Raw genomic sequence first — 17,387 nt, forward strand, 5'->3', positions numbered from 1 at the left:
AATTTAATTTTTTCATTATAGATTTTGTCACCCCAGTAACGCTCCTTGATCTTTTGTTTGGCTGTCTCAATTTTTACTTCTCGATACACCTGGACGGTTGAATACCTTTGCTTTTTTTCATTATAGATTTTGTCACCCCAGTAACGCTCCTTGATCTTTTGTTTGGCTGTCTCAATTTTTACTTCTCGATACACCTGGACGGTTGAATACATTTGCTTGATCATTTTGATAACACATCTTGCTGTTTTGTTTTGCTCTCTCAATTTTTACTTCTCGATACGCCTGGTCGGTTGAATACCTTTGCTTTTCTCTTTTCAAGATACTATCTCTGTTGTCTGTGCAGTACTGTTTTTTTAACTTGAGTGCAGCTTGCTTTGATCTAACCATTATCTAATTAACGAATGAGACCATTCACATCTTTGTCGTTCTTAAGTAGTAATGTTGAAAAGTCAGCTAGAGATGCTTTCGCAAAACTTCATAGTAATATCCAAAAGAAATGTTGCATGTTTAGTGAAAAGCTTCCAAGGTATGGACCGGCAACTGTGGAACAGTTTACAGATGTAATGGGAAATCTTATACATCACTGTGAATATATGGAGGCATAATTGTCCGTTACTTAGTTTCAGCTTAAATTCGATAATCGAGCCTTTATGTAATTACTAGGTTGCTAGCTACTGCTGCAAACCAAAATCACATATATATTTATTTATGAGAGGGAGCCTGGCCGAGTGGTCCAAGGCACTGGTGTTAGCCACCAATCTCTTCGGAGGCATGGGTTCAAATCTTACCGCTGGTATTTATTATGTTTGAAAGACTGCAGTGTGAAAAGACATCAAAAATGCAGTTTTTGGTGGACAAATTTATTCTCTTTTAGAAATAATTTATTTTAGTTACTATAGATTTTTAACCCAATTAATTTCCTTTAAAATGAGACATTGAACAACTATCTACGATGTTCCAGTGCCAAGCTATCTCTGGAAACAAAGAAAAAAAAATATATCTCGTTTAGGCAGAATGTTGTAGTAGCTGCCACTTTTCTTGATTTTCAAGCCAATATATTTCCCTTGTCGTTCAAGCCAAGGGACAGAAAGTTTACTATACAGGGGTTTCGGACAAGGCGGTTCTAATGGTGTACTTTTTGTTTTGATCTGACTTCTTTTGTTAGGAACTATGGGTTTTTATATTTCTTAACATTGGACTCTTACTAGGTTGCTAGCTACCGCTGCAACCCGGATACCACTGCAACCCGGAAAATTCCAGTTAACATTGGCTAGATGTCGTTCTTTACTACAATTCTTTTTTAGGAACTATGGGTTTTTATATTTCTTAACATTGGACTTGATCGTCTCTTACTAGGTTGCTAGCTACCGTTGCAACCCGGATATCATTACAAACAGGAAAAAGCCTACGGCTTTTTCTTCTTTGAAATAGTAAGAGACGAACCTCAAGTAACTACCCCTGGAACTACCATGTATCAGTTACTATGGATGAGAGATCGTTCTTTACTGTAAAATCAAAAGTTGAAAAACGTTTTTTCAAAAAAAAGTGTATATTGAAAAAAAAATTGTCATTTGACACTGAATCAGGAATGGTAGCTATTGTGTCGGATAATCTTAGAAATAAAAATTTATTGCGAAAAGAAATTTATGGTGATTTCAAAAAGGAGCCTGAAACCCCTTGAAAATGGCGTCAAATCGAAATAAAAAGTCCACCACTGGAATCAGCATGATGTATTTGATCAGAATTTGAAAAGGCACAGTATTGGAAGATATTAGATAGTGTAAAGAGCAAAACGCTGGTATTTGCAAAAATATTTGTATATATTTTAACAAGGTATTACAACAATTTAAAAACCTTACAAAATAAAACCAAATTTTGGAGCATAGTAGATATTGTTGTTAGAATCGGACTTGCTTTAATAATCAAATATCTTTGAAAAGATTGCACTATGAAAAGACAACAAATTGTCTGCGGTTAGAAGACAAGTGACCTTCAGAATCCATATATATAGAATCTATGTATAGAAGCCTGCCACGTGCCTAGTGCTGGGCCCAGCAGCAAAGCCGCCAGGCTCCCGGTACTATAGATAATGTAAACTCCACAGCTAACTCAGTCAGATATATACAATGGTGTGCTTTACTAATGATCGTCCTTTAATATAAATACCCGAAAAATTTTAAATTCGTTTAATTTTTTGTTGAAATTACAAACAGGAAAAAAAATACGGCTTTTTCTTAGTTTGAGTAGTAAGAGACGAATTTCAGAGAATAAAGCATGTAAGTAAGTCACTTATTGCACCATACTCTATAAAAGTTTACTGATGATAATACTGCCACTAAAGCTAGAGCTACTACTTTTAATTAATATTTCAGTTACTATGAGCAAGCGTTCGTTCTTTATTATAATTCTAATGGTTTACTTTTTGTTTTGATCTGACTCCTTTTTTAGGAACTATGGGTTTTTACATTTCTTAACATTGGACGTGATCGTCTCTTACTAGGTTGCTAGCTACCGCTGCAACCCGGATCAGTCCTTTATGTAAACTTTACTAACCTATGTAAACTAATACTTACTAGTTAAGTGGTCTATAAAATTTAGCATAGGCAAGAGGTCGCTATTTATTATAAAAATATCCAAAAGAAATGTTGCATGTTTAATGAAAAGCTTCTAAGGAATGAACCGGCAACTGTGGAACAGTTTACAGATGTAATGGGAAATCTTATACATCGCTGTGAATATATGGAGGCATAATTGTCCTTTACTTAGTTTCAGCTTAAATTCGATGATCGAGCCTTTATGTAGTACTTTTGTTTTGATCTGACTCTTTTTTTAGGAGTTAGGGGTTTTTATATTTCTTAACATTGGACGTGATCGTCTCTTACTAGGTTGCTAGCTACCGCTGCAACCCAGATTATTCAAGCCAAAAAACTGTAAGTTTGCTGTATAGAAGTTTTTGACAAGTCGATTCCAATAGAGTACTTCTTTTTTTGATCTGAATCTTCTTTCAGGAGTTATAGGTTACTTTAGTTTTTACTATGGGGCGTGATCGTCTCTTACTAGGTTGCTAGCTACCGCTGCAACCCGGATAATATAATAAAAATAATTTGATTTAATTACAAAAGGTTTTTAACCCCATTTATTTCCTTTAAAGTGAGCCATTGAACAATTCTCTACGATGTTCCAGTGCCAGGCTATCTGTAGAATTACTAACCTATACTATAATCCAGTGGCGTATAAAATTTAGTATAGGCATGAGGTCGTTCTTTATTATATCTTAACATTGGACATGATCGTCTCTTACTAGGTTATTAGCTACCGCTGCAACCTGGATTTGTTGAAAAGTCAGATAGAGATGCTTTCGCAAAACTTCATAGTAATATCCAAAAGAAATGTTGCATGTTTAGTGAAAAGCTTCCAAGGTATGGACCGGCAACTGTGGAACAGGTCACAGATGTAATGAGAAATCTTATACATCACTTTAAATATATGGAGGCATAATTGTCCTTTACTTAGTTTCAGCTTAAATTCGTTGATCGAGCCTTTATGTAACACTAGTGTTAGCCACTTCGGAGCCGTGGGTTCAAATCTTACCGCTGGTATACGATTATGTTTGAAAGACTGCAGTGTGAAAAGACATCAAAAATGCAGATTTTGGTAGACAAAATTAATTCTCTTTTAGAAATAATTTATTTTAGTTACTTTAGATTTGTAACCCAATCAATTTCCTTTAAAATGAGCTATTGAACAACTCTCTACGATGTTCCAGTGCCAAGCTATCTCTGGAAACAAAAAAAAATATCCCGTTTAGGCAGAATGTTGTAGTAGCTGTCACTTTTCTTGATTTTCAAGCCAATATATTTGCCTTGCTGTTCAAGCCAAGGGACAGAAAGTTCACTATACAGGGGGTTTCGGATAAGGCGGTTTTAATTGTGTACTTTTTGTTTTGATCTGACTCCTTTTTTAGGAGCTACGGGTTTTTATATTTCTTAACATTGGACGTGATCGTCCCTTACTAGGTTGCTAGCTATACAGGGGTTTCGGATAAGGTGGTTCTAATGGTGTAAATTTTGTTTTGACCTGACTCCTTTTTTAGGAGCTATGGGTTTTTATATTTCTTAAAATTGGACATGATCGTCTCTTACTAGGTTGCAGCCCTATCGATGAAACTTACATAATCCCCATTTATAATTAACCAGACCGATTCCTTATTTAATTCTCTTAGTAAGTTAACCATTTTTTTATCATGTCTTATATGTAACATATTCATCATGAGTATCCAATAGTACAATGGTAAACATAACCGCTTGTCACGAGGGCGATCGGGGTTCGATTCCCCGTTGTAGGGAATTTTGAATTTGTTGACTTTAAATATAACTTTACAAGCCTACACTATAGTTAAGCGACCCATACCAGTTAGTATAGGCAAGAGTTGGATCTTTATTATAACATTGAATTAGTTGTTCTCTGTCATCTTTGGGCATGTCCTGTTGTAGGTGTTCTAAAATCGTGGCCATCATTACATCAAAACCTTTCTTATTTGAAAGGGATCTTAGACTCTTCAATTGGTATTTTGTCTTTATCTGCTCACAACTGTCACAATGCATTGTGGGGTATACATCCCTGTTGTTAGCTACCTTATCAAGGCTCTCACCAAATAATTTTATTATTGTATTTTCATCCACAGAAACTCTAATATTGCTATCACCGTAAATGTCTTGACTATTATTACGACAGAGTCTACTTGACACTTCTTCTATGTAATGACTTAGTTCCTTGTACGAGCCCTCGACTTTTAGTAGATTAATATGGTGTATACTCTTACATTTTGATACTGCCTTATATACGCTATTAATGAAACAGTTCAAGACAGGAAAATGTGGAGCTAGTGCCCTTAGAGAACGCAAATAGCTCTGACATCCCTCATTTGGGCTACAGTATAACGAATGCCCATGCTTTCTTGTGTCCCTGTAATTGATTTCACAATAATCCAAGCCGCCAAGGTAGAAATTAACCACTTTGTCAGTTGAAAATTTTAATGCTATATTATTTTCAAGGATATCAAAAAGAATTTGACATAATTCAATATCCGTCGGATAGAGCTTGCAGATATCAGGGTGACATTGCCAAGTAACCTGCTGCCCAATTTTTGGTTTTGAATGTTTACTCAGATTGTTATAGGTGACTTCAGCCATCATAATTTCCTTGTCAGATCTAGTTTTAGAGCATTTTTCAATAGTTGTCTCGTACTTTTCAGGACAGTTTGTTCTACTACACAGAGAATTTTTTGCCAAATATTCAGTAGAACTAAAAGGACTGTTTAAAACACAGTTAGAAATGCTTTTTTCTTGAGTCGGTGTTCCAGGAATTTGTTCTAAATCATTAGTCTTACAAACACATTTACTAATAACCCTAACAGGCTTGTTTTCGCCATAATTGAAAAACATTGCTTTTTCTTCGCTGTTGATAGGTATGCTTGTATATATATTTTTATTGCTGCTACATAAACTGCAATTGCTCCTTCCAAAATTAATATACGAATTTTCTAAGAAGTACGCCTCCGTATATTCACTGTGTTGTCGAACATTTTCCATTGCATCTATAAACTGTTCCGCAGTTGCCAATCCATACCTTGGAAGCTTTTTGTTAAACTGACAACATTTCTTTTGGATATTACTATGAAGCTTTGCCAAAGAATTTCTAGCCGACTTTTCAACAGCATTCGCTCTTTCAAAGAGAATTTTAATCTGTAATTTTGAATACTTTTCGTGATCCCGATAAAACATGCGTAAAATGTTTCTCAATTTACAAAGATCAGCCTGCATTTAAGCCATCTTCTTGTATTTCTGAATGTAATTTTTCCCTTTGTCCTTATGCGTTCTTCGGTACAACCTCGCAGAGAATTTAATTTTTTCATTATAGATTTTGTCACCCCGGTAACGCTCCTTGATCTTTTGTTTGGCTGTCTCAATTTTTACTTCTCGATACACCTGGACGGTTGAATACCTTTGCTTTTGGTTTTTCTTATATTTGATGCGGCAATCTTCATCATTGTGATAACTCTCCTTGAACTTTTGTTTGGCTGTCTCAATTTTCGCATGTCTATAATCTTCATCATTGTGATAACACATATTGCTGTTTTGTTTTGCTCTCTCAATTATTACTTCTCGATACGCCTGGTCGGTTGAATACCTTTGTTTTGCTCTCTCAATTTTTACTTCTCGATACGCCTGGTCGGTTGAATACCTTTGCTTTTCTCTTTTAAAGATACTATCTCTGTTGTTTGTGTAGTACTGTTTTTTCAAATTGCGTATAGCTTGCTTCGATCTAACCATTATTATAATCAATAATGAGAGAATTTACATCTTTGTCGTTCTTAAGTAGTAATTATGACGTCACGGCGTAATGATTTTATTGACGTCATGGCGCAATGATATTATTTCATGACGTCATCAGAAACAACAATATAATTTCGTGTTTTTCTATTCACGTCATAGCTCTAATATAAAGCTATGACGACATTCATTATTTATCGAGTAGGGTTTCAGACAAGGTAGTTCTAATGATGTACTTTTGTTTTGATCTTACTCTATTTTTAGGAGTTTTGGGTTTTTATATTTCTTAGCATGGGACTGATCGTCTCTTACTAGGTTGCTAGCTACTGCTGCAATCCAAATTATAAGAGGCAGCCTGGCCGAGTGGTCCAAGACACTGGTGTTAGCCACCAGTCTCTTCGGAGGCGTGGGTTCAAATCTTACCGCTGGTATACGATTATGTTTGAAAGACTGCAGTGTGAAAAGATATCAAAAATGCAGTTTTTGGTGGAAAAATTTTTTCTCTTTAAGAAATAATTTATTTTAGTTACTATAGATTTTTAACCCAAATAATTTCCTTTAAAATGAGCTATTGAACAACCCTCTACGATGTTCCAGTGCCAAGCTATCTGTGGAAAAGAAAAAAGAAAAGAGAAAAAAATATCCCGTTTTGGGAGAATAACGTGGTTAAAGTCAATTTTCTTGATTTTCAAGCCAATATATTTTCCTTGTTATTCAAGCCAAGGGACAGAAAGTGTCCTATACAGAGGTTTCGGACAAGGCGGTTCTTATGGTGTACTTTTTGTTTTGATCTGACTCCTTTTTTAGGAACTATGGGTTTTTATATTTCTTAACATTGGACGTGATCGTCTCTTACTAGGTTGCTAGCTACCGCTGCAACCCGGATACAAACAGAAAAAAGCCTACGCCTTTTTCTTCTTTTAAATAGTAAGAGACGAAACTCAAACAATCAAGTAAATAGTAGGTGTTGTCGTAGAAACTTCAAAAAAAGGCTCATTAGTTTGGAAATTTAATAGGCTAGTGCCCTTTTAATAGTCAAAAGTGATTGGAGGGCAACAAGCCCCCCCCCCCCCACGCCCATCATTCCCCCAAACACATCCAAACAAAATTTTTAGATAGTTTACATTAAGGAACGATCTGTAGCCTATAATAACTGAAGTATTAAAAGGAAGCATAGGCAGCGGCAATAGCGCTACCTAAGTAAAGAAAATTGGCACAATGTATTATTTATTTTCTTGTTTTCGCCAGGGCACTTCGTATCGAATTACAGTAAAGTATGATCTCTCGCCTATAGTAAGTGATATATGGTGGTTTTTGGGGTAGCTACAAGCTATCCAGATTGTAGCGGTATCCGGTTTGCAACGGCATCTGTAACCCCGAGTCTCTTAGAAAAAAACCTAACATAAAAGAAAATATGTCGACCTGTTATTAAACATAAACCTAACAAAAAATAAAACTAATTTTAAAAATTTCAGGTATTTTTCCAATTTTTACATAAGGGTAAATCATAAATGGTGTCAGTCAAGAAGATATCGTTCAGTAGTTATTAATAAAAGATTTGTTTAGATTAAATATCCGGATTGCAGCGGTAGCTAGCAACCTAGTAAGAGACGATCACGTCCAATGTTAAGAAACATAAAAACCCATAGTTCCTAATAAGGAGTCAGATCAAAACAAAAGTACACCATTAGAACCGCCTTGTCCAAAACCCTGTATAGGAAACTTTCTGTCCATTGGCTTTAACAGCAAGGGAAATATATTGGCTTGAAAATCAAGAAAAGTGACAGCTATTACAACATTCTCCCTAAACGGGATATTTTCTTCTTTTTCTTTCTTCTTTTCTGCAGAGAGCTTGGCACTGGAACGTCATAGAGAGTTGATCAACGGCTCATTTTAAAAGAAATTAATTGGGTTAAAATGTTTTGTAACTAAAATAAATTATTTCTAAGTGAGAATACATTTTTCAATTAATAACGAATATAAAATGAATATAACAAAATTGAATATAAGAAAATGTACAAAAATGAATCCGGGTTGCAGCGGTAGCTAGCAACCTAGTAAGAGACGATCACATCCAATGTTAAGAAATATATAAAACCCTTAGTTCCTAACAAAGGAGTCAGATCAAATTCAAAAGTACACCATTAGAACCGCCTTGTCTGAAACCCCTGTATAGGAAACTTTCTGTCCCTTGGCTTGAAACAGCAGGGGAAATATATTGGCTTGAAAATCAAGAAAAGTGACAGCTATTACAACATTCCGCCTAAACGGGATATTTTTTTTCTCTTTTTTTCTTTTTTCTTCTTTTCCAGAGATAGCTTGGCACTGGAACATCGTAGAGAGTTGTTCAATGGCTCATTTTAAAGGAAATTAATTGGGTTAAAAATCTATAGTAACTAAAATAAATTATTTCTAAAAGAGAATAAATTTTTCCACCAAAAACTGCATTTTTGATGTCTTTTCACACTGCAGTATTTCAAACATTATACCAGCGGTAAGATTTGAACCCACGCCTCCGAAGAGACTGGTGGCTAACACCAGTGTCTTGGACCACTCGGCCAGGCTGCCTCTCATAAATAATATATATGTGAATCTGGGTTGCGGCAGTAGCTAGCAGCCTAGTAAGAGACGATCAGTCCAATTCTAAGAAATATAAAAACCAAAAACTCCTAAAAATAAAGTCAGATCAAAACAAAAGTACATCATTAGAACTACCTTGTCTGAAACCCTACTAGATAAATAATGAATGTCGTAATAGTTTTATATTAGAGCTATGACGTGAATAGAAAAACACGACAATATATTGTGGTTTCTGAAGACGTCATGAAATAATACCATTGCGCCATGACGTCATGAAATAAAATCATTACGTCGTGACGTCATAATTACTATATAAGAAGCGTCAGAACTGTAAATGTTCTCATTCATAATTAGATAATGGTTAGATCAAAGCAAGCTATACGCGAGTTAAAAAAACAGTACTACACAAACAACAGAGATAGTATCTTGAAAAGAGAAAAGCAAAGGTATTCAACCGACCACGCGTATCGAGATGCGAAAATTGATAGTGCCAAACAGCGTTATTATAATGACGTAGTTTATAGACATGCGAAAATTGAGACAGCCAAACAAAAGATCAAGGAGCGTTATCAAAATGATAAACTTTATAGAGAAGCAACAATTTAGCAGGCTAGACAAAAGAGCAAGGAACGGTATGATAATGATAAAGATTACAGAGAAGCAAGAATTGAGTAGGCTAGACAAAAGATCAAGGAGGGTTATCACAATGATGAAGATTACCGAAAAATATATAAGAAAAAAGTTGCTACCAGAATAATGTGTAGATACTGGGGTGACAAAAGCTATAATGAAAAAATTAAATTCTCTGCGAGGTTGTACCGAAGAACACATAAGGACAAAGGAAAAAATTACATTCAGAAATATACAGTAAAGAACGATCTCTCACCCATAGTAACTGATGTATGGTGGTTCCAGGGGTATTTGCAAGCTATCCAGATTGCAGCGGTATCCGGGTTGCAGCGGCTGCTGTAACCTGGAGTATCTTTGCTTAAACAACAAAGAAAATATGTCGGCTTGTTATTAAACAAAAAACCTAATTTAAATTAAAAGACGATCACTGTAATAACAAACCATTCCATACATTGGACTTAGTTAGCTACTTGATTGTTTGAGTTTAGTCTCTTACTATTTAAAAGAAGAAAAAGCCGTAGGCTTTTTCCTGTTTGTATTTATAGTTAAAAAACGAACTCAAGTCCAAAGAAACTGAACCCTGTGGTTCATTCATATTATCTTCATTATTTTAGGTAGAATGTAAATAAACAAGTTTCTTTTTTAAATTTCAAATTGAAAAGATAGTGTTTTTAATTCAACATATTAAAATTTATCATTTAAGATCGATCGTTACCACAGTGTGATTTGAACTCAAATCCTTCTTAGCTGAAAGACAAGTCCATTTCCACAGGACCGTGGTAACTTCTAATATATATATACCATTCAGTTTATGGTTTGTAATATGTAATAAAAATGTGCGAAAATTATCCCATACGATTTTGGGATACTCCAGTCAATAGTAAACAATTTCAAAACAACTTTTGAGCAAGTGTTAGTGGTTAGTGTCAACAAGTGTTTTGAGAAAGTGCTTAGTGTCAATCTGTAAACCATTTTTGTCTACACAGATTTCGTGGATTAAGAATTTAATAGTAAAGACCAATCCACCTCAATATTCTCTCAAGTGTCCACCTAGCACCCTTACCGTCTTCAGACACACCAAGATTGTTTCGTTCCCTCTTTCCTAATGAAAAATTCTGCATGTAAGCAATAGGTGAATTGCATTTTGAAGTGAAGTGAATTGAAAAAATTACATTAATATTTTTAACAATAACTTCCCTTGTGCTGGGTGGGTTTGAACCAAGGAACCATCGATTGTTAGGCACTATTAATTCAACTACACCAGCACAAGGGTATCTATTTGTATTATTTTCGAACTTTATGTTAATCATATAATGAGACGATCATTAAAATATCAAACCACCGCATTATATTGGACTTGGTTTCCCGCCTGAATTTTGATGTCAATTTTCTTCTACTCCGAAGAGAAAAAAACAGTTCGCTTTTTCCTGTTTGTAATCTAGGTTGCAACGGTAGTTTAAATAAAGGATCGTTATAGTTCATTTTACATTAAAGAACGAAGTATAGTTAATAATAATCTGGGTTGCAGCGGTAGCTTGCAATCAAGTAAGAGACGATCACATCCAGTACTAAGAAATGCAATAACCAATAACTCCTAAGAAACAGCGTCAGATCGAAAACTACAGTAAACTATTAGAACTGCCTTTTGATACCAATAGATAAATCAAAAGAATTTCATTTTTATGCTTTTTTTAAAAATATAAGTTTCATCAATTTTAGTTTTACCCATCAAAAGTTACGAGCCTGAGAAAATTAGCCCGATTTTCGAAAAAAGGGGGGAAACATCCCCTAAAAATCATAGATTCTTAACGAAATTCACACCATCAGATTCAGAGTAGAGGAGAACTTTATTGTAGTGGCTTCAACTTCTTATCTGCAAAATTGGAATTTGGTATTTTTTGCAAGAAGAAAGAACACGAATGCGTGTTTATTTTCTTCCCCATCCGGGTTGCAGCGGTTGCTAGCAACCTAGTAAGAGACGATCACGTCCAATGTTAAGAAATATAAAAACCCATAGTTCCTAACAAAGGAGTCAGATCAAAACAAAAAGTACACCATTAGAACCGCCTTGTCCGAAACCCCTGTATAGGAAACTTTCTGTCCCTTGGCTTAAACAGCAAGGGAAATATATTGGCTTGAAAATCAAGAAAAGTGGCAGCTACTACAACATTCTGCCTACACGGGATATTTTTTTCTTTCTTTTTTTCTTTTTTCTTTTCCACAGATAGCTTGGCACTGGAACATCGTAGAGGGTTGTTCAATAGCTCATTTTAAAGAAAATTAATAGGGTTAAAACCCTTTTGTAACTAAAATAAATTATTTCTAAAAGAGAATAAATTTTTCCACCAGAAACTGCATTTTTGATGTCTTTTCACACTGCAGTCTTTCAAACATAATCGTATACCAGCGGTAAGATTTGAACCCACGCCTCCGAAGAGACTGGTAGCTAACACCAGTGCCTTGGACCACTCGGCCAGGCTGCCTCTCATAAATAAATATATATGTGAATCTGGGTTGCAGCAGTAGCTAGCAATCTAGTAAGAGACGATCAGTCCAATGCTAAGAAATATAAACTCCTAAAAATAGAGTCAAATCAAAACAAAAGTACATCATTAGAATTACCTTGTCTGAAACCCTACTAGATAAATAATGAATGTCGTCATAGTTTTATATTAGAGCTATGACTTGAATAGAAAAACAAGAAATTATATTGTTGTTTCTTAAGACGTCATGAAATAATATCATTGCGCTATGACGTCATCATGAAATAAAATCATTACGCCTTGACGTCATAATTACTATATAAGAAGCGTCAGAACTATAAATGTTCTCATTCATAATTACATAATGGTTTCAATCAAGCAAGCTGCACGCAAGTTGAAAAAACAGTACTACACAAACAACAGAGATAGTATCTTGAAAAGAGAAAAGCAAAGGCATTCAACCGACCAGGCGTATCGAGAAGTAAAAATTGAGAGAGCAAAACAAAAGATCAAGGAGCGTTATCACAATGATGAAGATTACCGAATCGAATATAAGAAAAAAGAAAAGCAAAGGTATTCAACCGTCCAGGTGTATCGAGAAGTAAAAATTGAGACAACCAAACGAAAGATCAAGGAGTGTTATGAAAATGATAAAATTTATAGAGAAGCAACAATTGAGCAGGCTAGACAAAAGAGCAAGGAACGGTAAGATAATGATAAAGATTACAGAGAAGCAAGAATTGAGCAGGCTAGACAAAAGAGCAAGGAACGGTATGATAATGATGAAGATTACCGAAACAAAAATAAGAACAAAGTTGCTACCCGAATAATGGGTAGATACTGGGGTGACAAAAGCTATAATGAAAAAATTAATTTATCTGCGAGGTTGTACCGAAGAACGCATAAGGACAAAGGGAAAAATTACATTCAGAAATACAAGAAGATGGCAAAAATGCAGGCTGATCTTCGTAAATTGAGAAACATTTTACGCATGTTTTATCAAGATCACGAAAAGTATTCAAAATTACATTAGAGTAAAGAACGATCTCTCGCCCATAGTAACTGATATATAGTGGTTCCAGGGATAGCTGCAAGCTATCCAGATTGCAGCAGTATTCGGGTTGTTTTACAGTATAGAACAATAAGAAATATAAATTCCATAACTCCTAAAAAAAAGAGTCAGATCAAAACAAAAGTACACCATTAGAACCGCCTTGTCCGATACCCCTCTATAGGAAACTTTCTGTCCTTTGGGTTGAACAGCAAGGAAAATATATTTGCCTGAAAATCAAGAAAAGTGGCAGCTACTACAGCAGTCTGCCTAAACAGCATCTTTTTTTCTTTTTATTTTCTTCCACAGATAGCTTGGCACAGGAACATCGTAAAGAGTTGTTCAATGGCTCATTTTAAAGGAAATTATTGGGGTTAAAAACTTTTTGTAATTAAAACAAATAATTTTTAAAATAGAATTAATTTTTCTATGAAAAACTGCATATTTCATGTTTGATATAGTAAACATCCGGGTTGCAGCGGTAGCTAGCAACCTAGTAAGAGACGATCACGTCCAATGTTAAGAAATATAAAAACCCATAGTTCCTAACAAAGGAGTCAGATCAAATTCAAAAGTACACTATTAGAACCGCCTTGTCTGAAACCCCTGCATAGGAAACTTTCTGTCCCTTGGCTTTAAACAGCAAAGGAAATATATTGGCTTGAATATCAAGAAAAGTGGCAGCTATTACAACATTCTGCCTAAACGGGATATTTTTTTTCTCTCTTTTCTTCTTTTCCAGAGATAGCTTGGCACTGGAACATCGTAGAGAGTTGTTCAATGGCTCATTTTAAAGGAAATTAATTGGGTTAAAAATCTATAGTAAATAAAATAAATTATATCAAAAAGAGAATAAATTTTTCCCCCAAAAACTGCATTTTTGATGTCTTTTCACACTGCAGTCTTTCAAACATAATCGTATACCAGCGGTAAGATTTGAACCCACGCCTCCGAAGAGACTGGTGGCTAACACCAGTGCCTTGGACCACTCAACCAGGCTGCCTCTCATAAATAATATATATGTGAATCTGGGTTGCAGCAGTAGCTAGCAGCCTAGTAAGAGATCAGTCCAATGCTAAGAAATATAAAAACCCAAAACTCCTAAAAATATAATCAGATCAAAACAAAAGTACATCATTAGAACTACCTTGTCTGAAACCCTACTAGATAACTAATGAATGTCGTCATAGTTTTATATTAGAGCTATGACGTGAATAGAAAAACACGACCTTATGTTGTGGTTTCTGAAGATCCGGGTTGCAGCGGTAGCTAGCAACTTAGTAAGAGACGATCACGTCCAATGTTAAGAAATACAATAACCCCTAATTCCTAACAGAGGAGTCAGATCAAAACAAAAAGTACACCATTAGAACCGCCTTGTCCGAAACCCTTTTATAGGAAACTTTCTATCCCTTGGCTTGAACAGCAAGGGAAATATATTGGCTTGAAAATCAAGAAAATTGACTTTAACCACGTTATTCTCCCCAAATGGGATTTTTTTTTTTCTCTTTTCTTTGTATCCAGAGATAGCTTGGCACTGGAACATCGTAGAGGGTTGTTCAATAGCTCATCCTAAAGGAAATTAATTGGGTTAAAAATCTATAGTAACTAAAATAAATTATTTCTAAAAGATTTAAAATAAAGAGCGAACTCTAGCCTATACTAACTGAAAACATTGCGAAAAACAAACCCCAGTTGCAACTGACGTCATCATAAAGTTTTGCATTAACGTACAGAAATTAACATACAGAAAACTAACAGAGATAATTACGTATATGAGAGGAGTTGTCACTTCCACAAGACCTTGCTCTTAACGCTAGAATTTTGACTTTTTGTCCTAATTCTTTAAGAATTTTACAGTAAAGACCGATCTGTAGCCCGTAGTAACTGAAGATCCGGGTTGCACCGTATTATAATAGAAAAGAGGAACTCTCACTTATATCCGGGTTGCAGCGGTAGCTAGCAACCTAGTAAGAGACGATCAGGTCCAATGTTAAGAAATATAAAAACCCAAAGCTCCTAAAAATTACAGTTAAGAACATACTAACTGATATATACAGTAAAGAACGATCTCTCTCCCATACTAACTGATATATGGTGGTGCCAGGTGTAGTTACATAAAGGACGAATATAGCTCATCATAAATGGTGTTTGTCAATTATCCAGGTTGCAGCGGTAGCTAGCAACCTAGTCTGGGTTGCAGCGGTAGCTAGCAACCTAGTAAGAGACGATCACGTCCAATGTTAAGAAATTTTAAAACCCATAGTTCCTTAAAAAGGAGTCAGATCAAAACAAAAAGTATACCATTAGAACCGGCGTGTCCGAAACCCCTGTATAGGAAACTTTCTGTCACTTGGCTTGAACAGCAAGGGAAATATATTGGCTTGAAAATCAAGAAAATTTACTTTAACCACGTTATTCTCCACAAACGGCATATTTTTTCTTTCTCTTTTTTTCTTTCTTCTTTTCCAGAATTAGCTTTGCACTGGAAGATCGTAGAAAGTTGTTCAATGGCTCATTTTAAAGGAAATTAATTGGGCTAAAAATATTTTGTAACTAAAATAAATTATTTCTAACAGAGAATAAATTTTTCAATTAAAAACTGCATTTTTGGTTTCTTTTCATACTACAGTCTTTCAAAGATATTTGATTTAAATTAACTTCTGGGTTGCAGCGGTAGCTAGCAACCTAGTAAGAGACAATCACGTCCAATTTTAAGAAATAAAAAACCCATAGCTCCTACAAAATAAGTCAAATCAAAACAAAAAGTACACCATTAGAAACGCCTTGTCCGAAACCCCTGTATAGGAAACTTTCTTTCATTTGGTTCGAACAGCAAGGGAAATATATTGGCGTGAAAATAAAGAAAATTGACTTTAACCACGTTATTTTCCACAAACGGCATATTTTTTTGTTTCTTTTCCACAGATAGCTTGGATAGATAGATAGATATATTTATTTCGAGAAATTACTATCACAAGCCCTGAAGGGCCGAATTCGAATTTCGAAGTCCATAAAAAAACAAACAAGCAAGAAAATCATAACAAAAGCACAACAACTAAAAAATTGACAACCAATGCAAAAAAAAATAATAAATAAATAAATAATTAAATATCGGAATGCTATATGATTCCTTTGTAACTTATATTAAAAACTACAAAATGGCAACTAATTAAAAAGACAAAAACTGATAAAACTGAAAAAGTAAATAATATACACATTAACAAATGTTTAAAAAACAACATAAAAAGGGGATAGGGAACAAAAAAAGAGTATAAAGAAAAACGAGCTGTTTCTTTTATTATATAAAAGAAAAGACCAAATTTATGTACAAATTAACCACTATATATTATGTCAGTAAAAAAAGGGATAAAAGATTTCTTATACCGCAAGGTAGTACAAAGAATGGGAGATAAGGTGGGGATAGGCTGAGACACAGTTCGTGGAGGACGATTTCTATCAGGTACATGGTAATCAGGGAAAAAGGACGCAGTACGGGGGTTCAAAAGTGCCAACTTACCAAAACGGAGGCACAAATTATTTCTTCGTCTCTCGAGGGTCTCTAGGTTTGAAATATTTAACAAATGCAAACATGGTATCATGCCCTCTTTAAAAATAATTCTTAGAGCTCTCTTTTGGACATTTTCAATTTTTTGTGTTGCTTCATTAGAGAGGCCAGGGTGCTACACAGGACAAGCGTACTCTAATATGGGACGCACAAAAGAAATGTATACTTGTAGTAAATGTGATTGGGGGCAACTGAATTTATTTAAAAGTTTAAGGTGGGAAAGTGAGGAGTTTGCTTGTCGTAGGATATTATTTATATGGGCATCCCATTTCAAATTAGAAGAAATTGTAACGCCAAGGAGTTTAAGAGATGTGACAGAGGTTTCAGGAGGAATAGGAGCAAGAAAAAGGGGAGGGGATTTAAGGAAACTTACTGAGACTATTGTGGATTTAGAAGGGTTAACTGTCATGTCAAGGGAAGAGGCCTCACAGGCAATATCTTGGAGTATGCCCATTGGGTTGCTAAAGATGTTTTTATGACATATCTCTAAAACTGTAAAGTCATCGACAAATTTCCATCTATTGTCATAAAGGGTTGAAAGGCTGTTAATCATAAGAGAAAAAAGGAGAGGGCCTAGAACAGTCCCCTGAGGAATGCCATTAAATATGGGAAGATGATCTGAGAAACAATTTAGCTTGGCACTGGAACATCGTAGAGAGTTGTTCAATAGCTCATTTTAAAGGAAATTAATTGGGTTAAAAATCTTTAGTAACTAAAATTAATTATTTCTAAAAGAGAATAAT

The sequence above is a fragment of the Artemia sp. Qi Xiang Cuo genome, chromosome 8 (assembly GCF_049724085.1).
Source record: "Artemia sp. Qi Xiang Cuo chromosome 8, ASM4972408v1, whole genome shotgun sequence".
Taxonomy (NCBI): Eukaryota; Metazoa; Arthropoda; class Branchiopoda; order Anostraca; family Artemiidae; genus Artemia; species Artemia sp. Qi Xiang Cuo.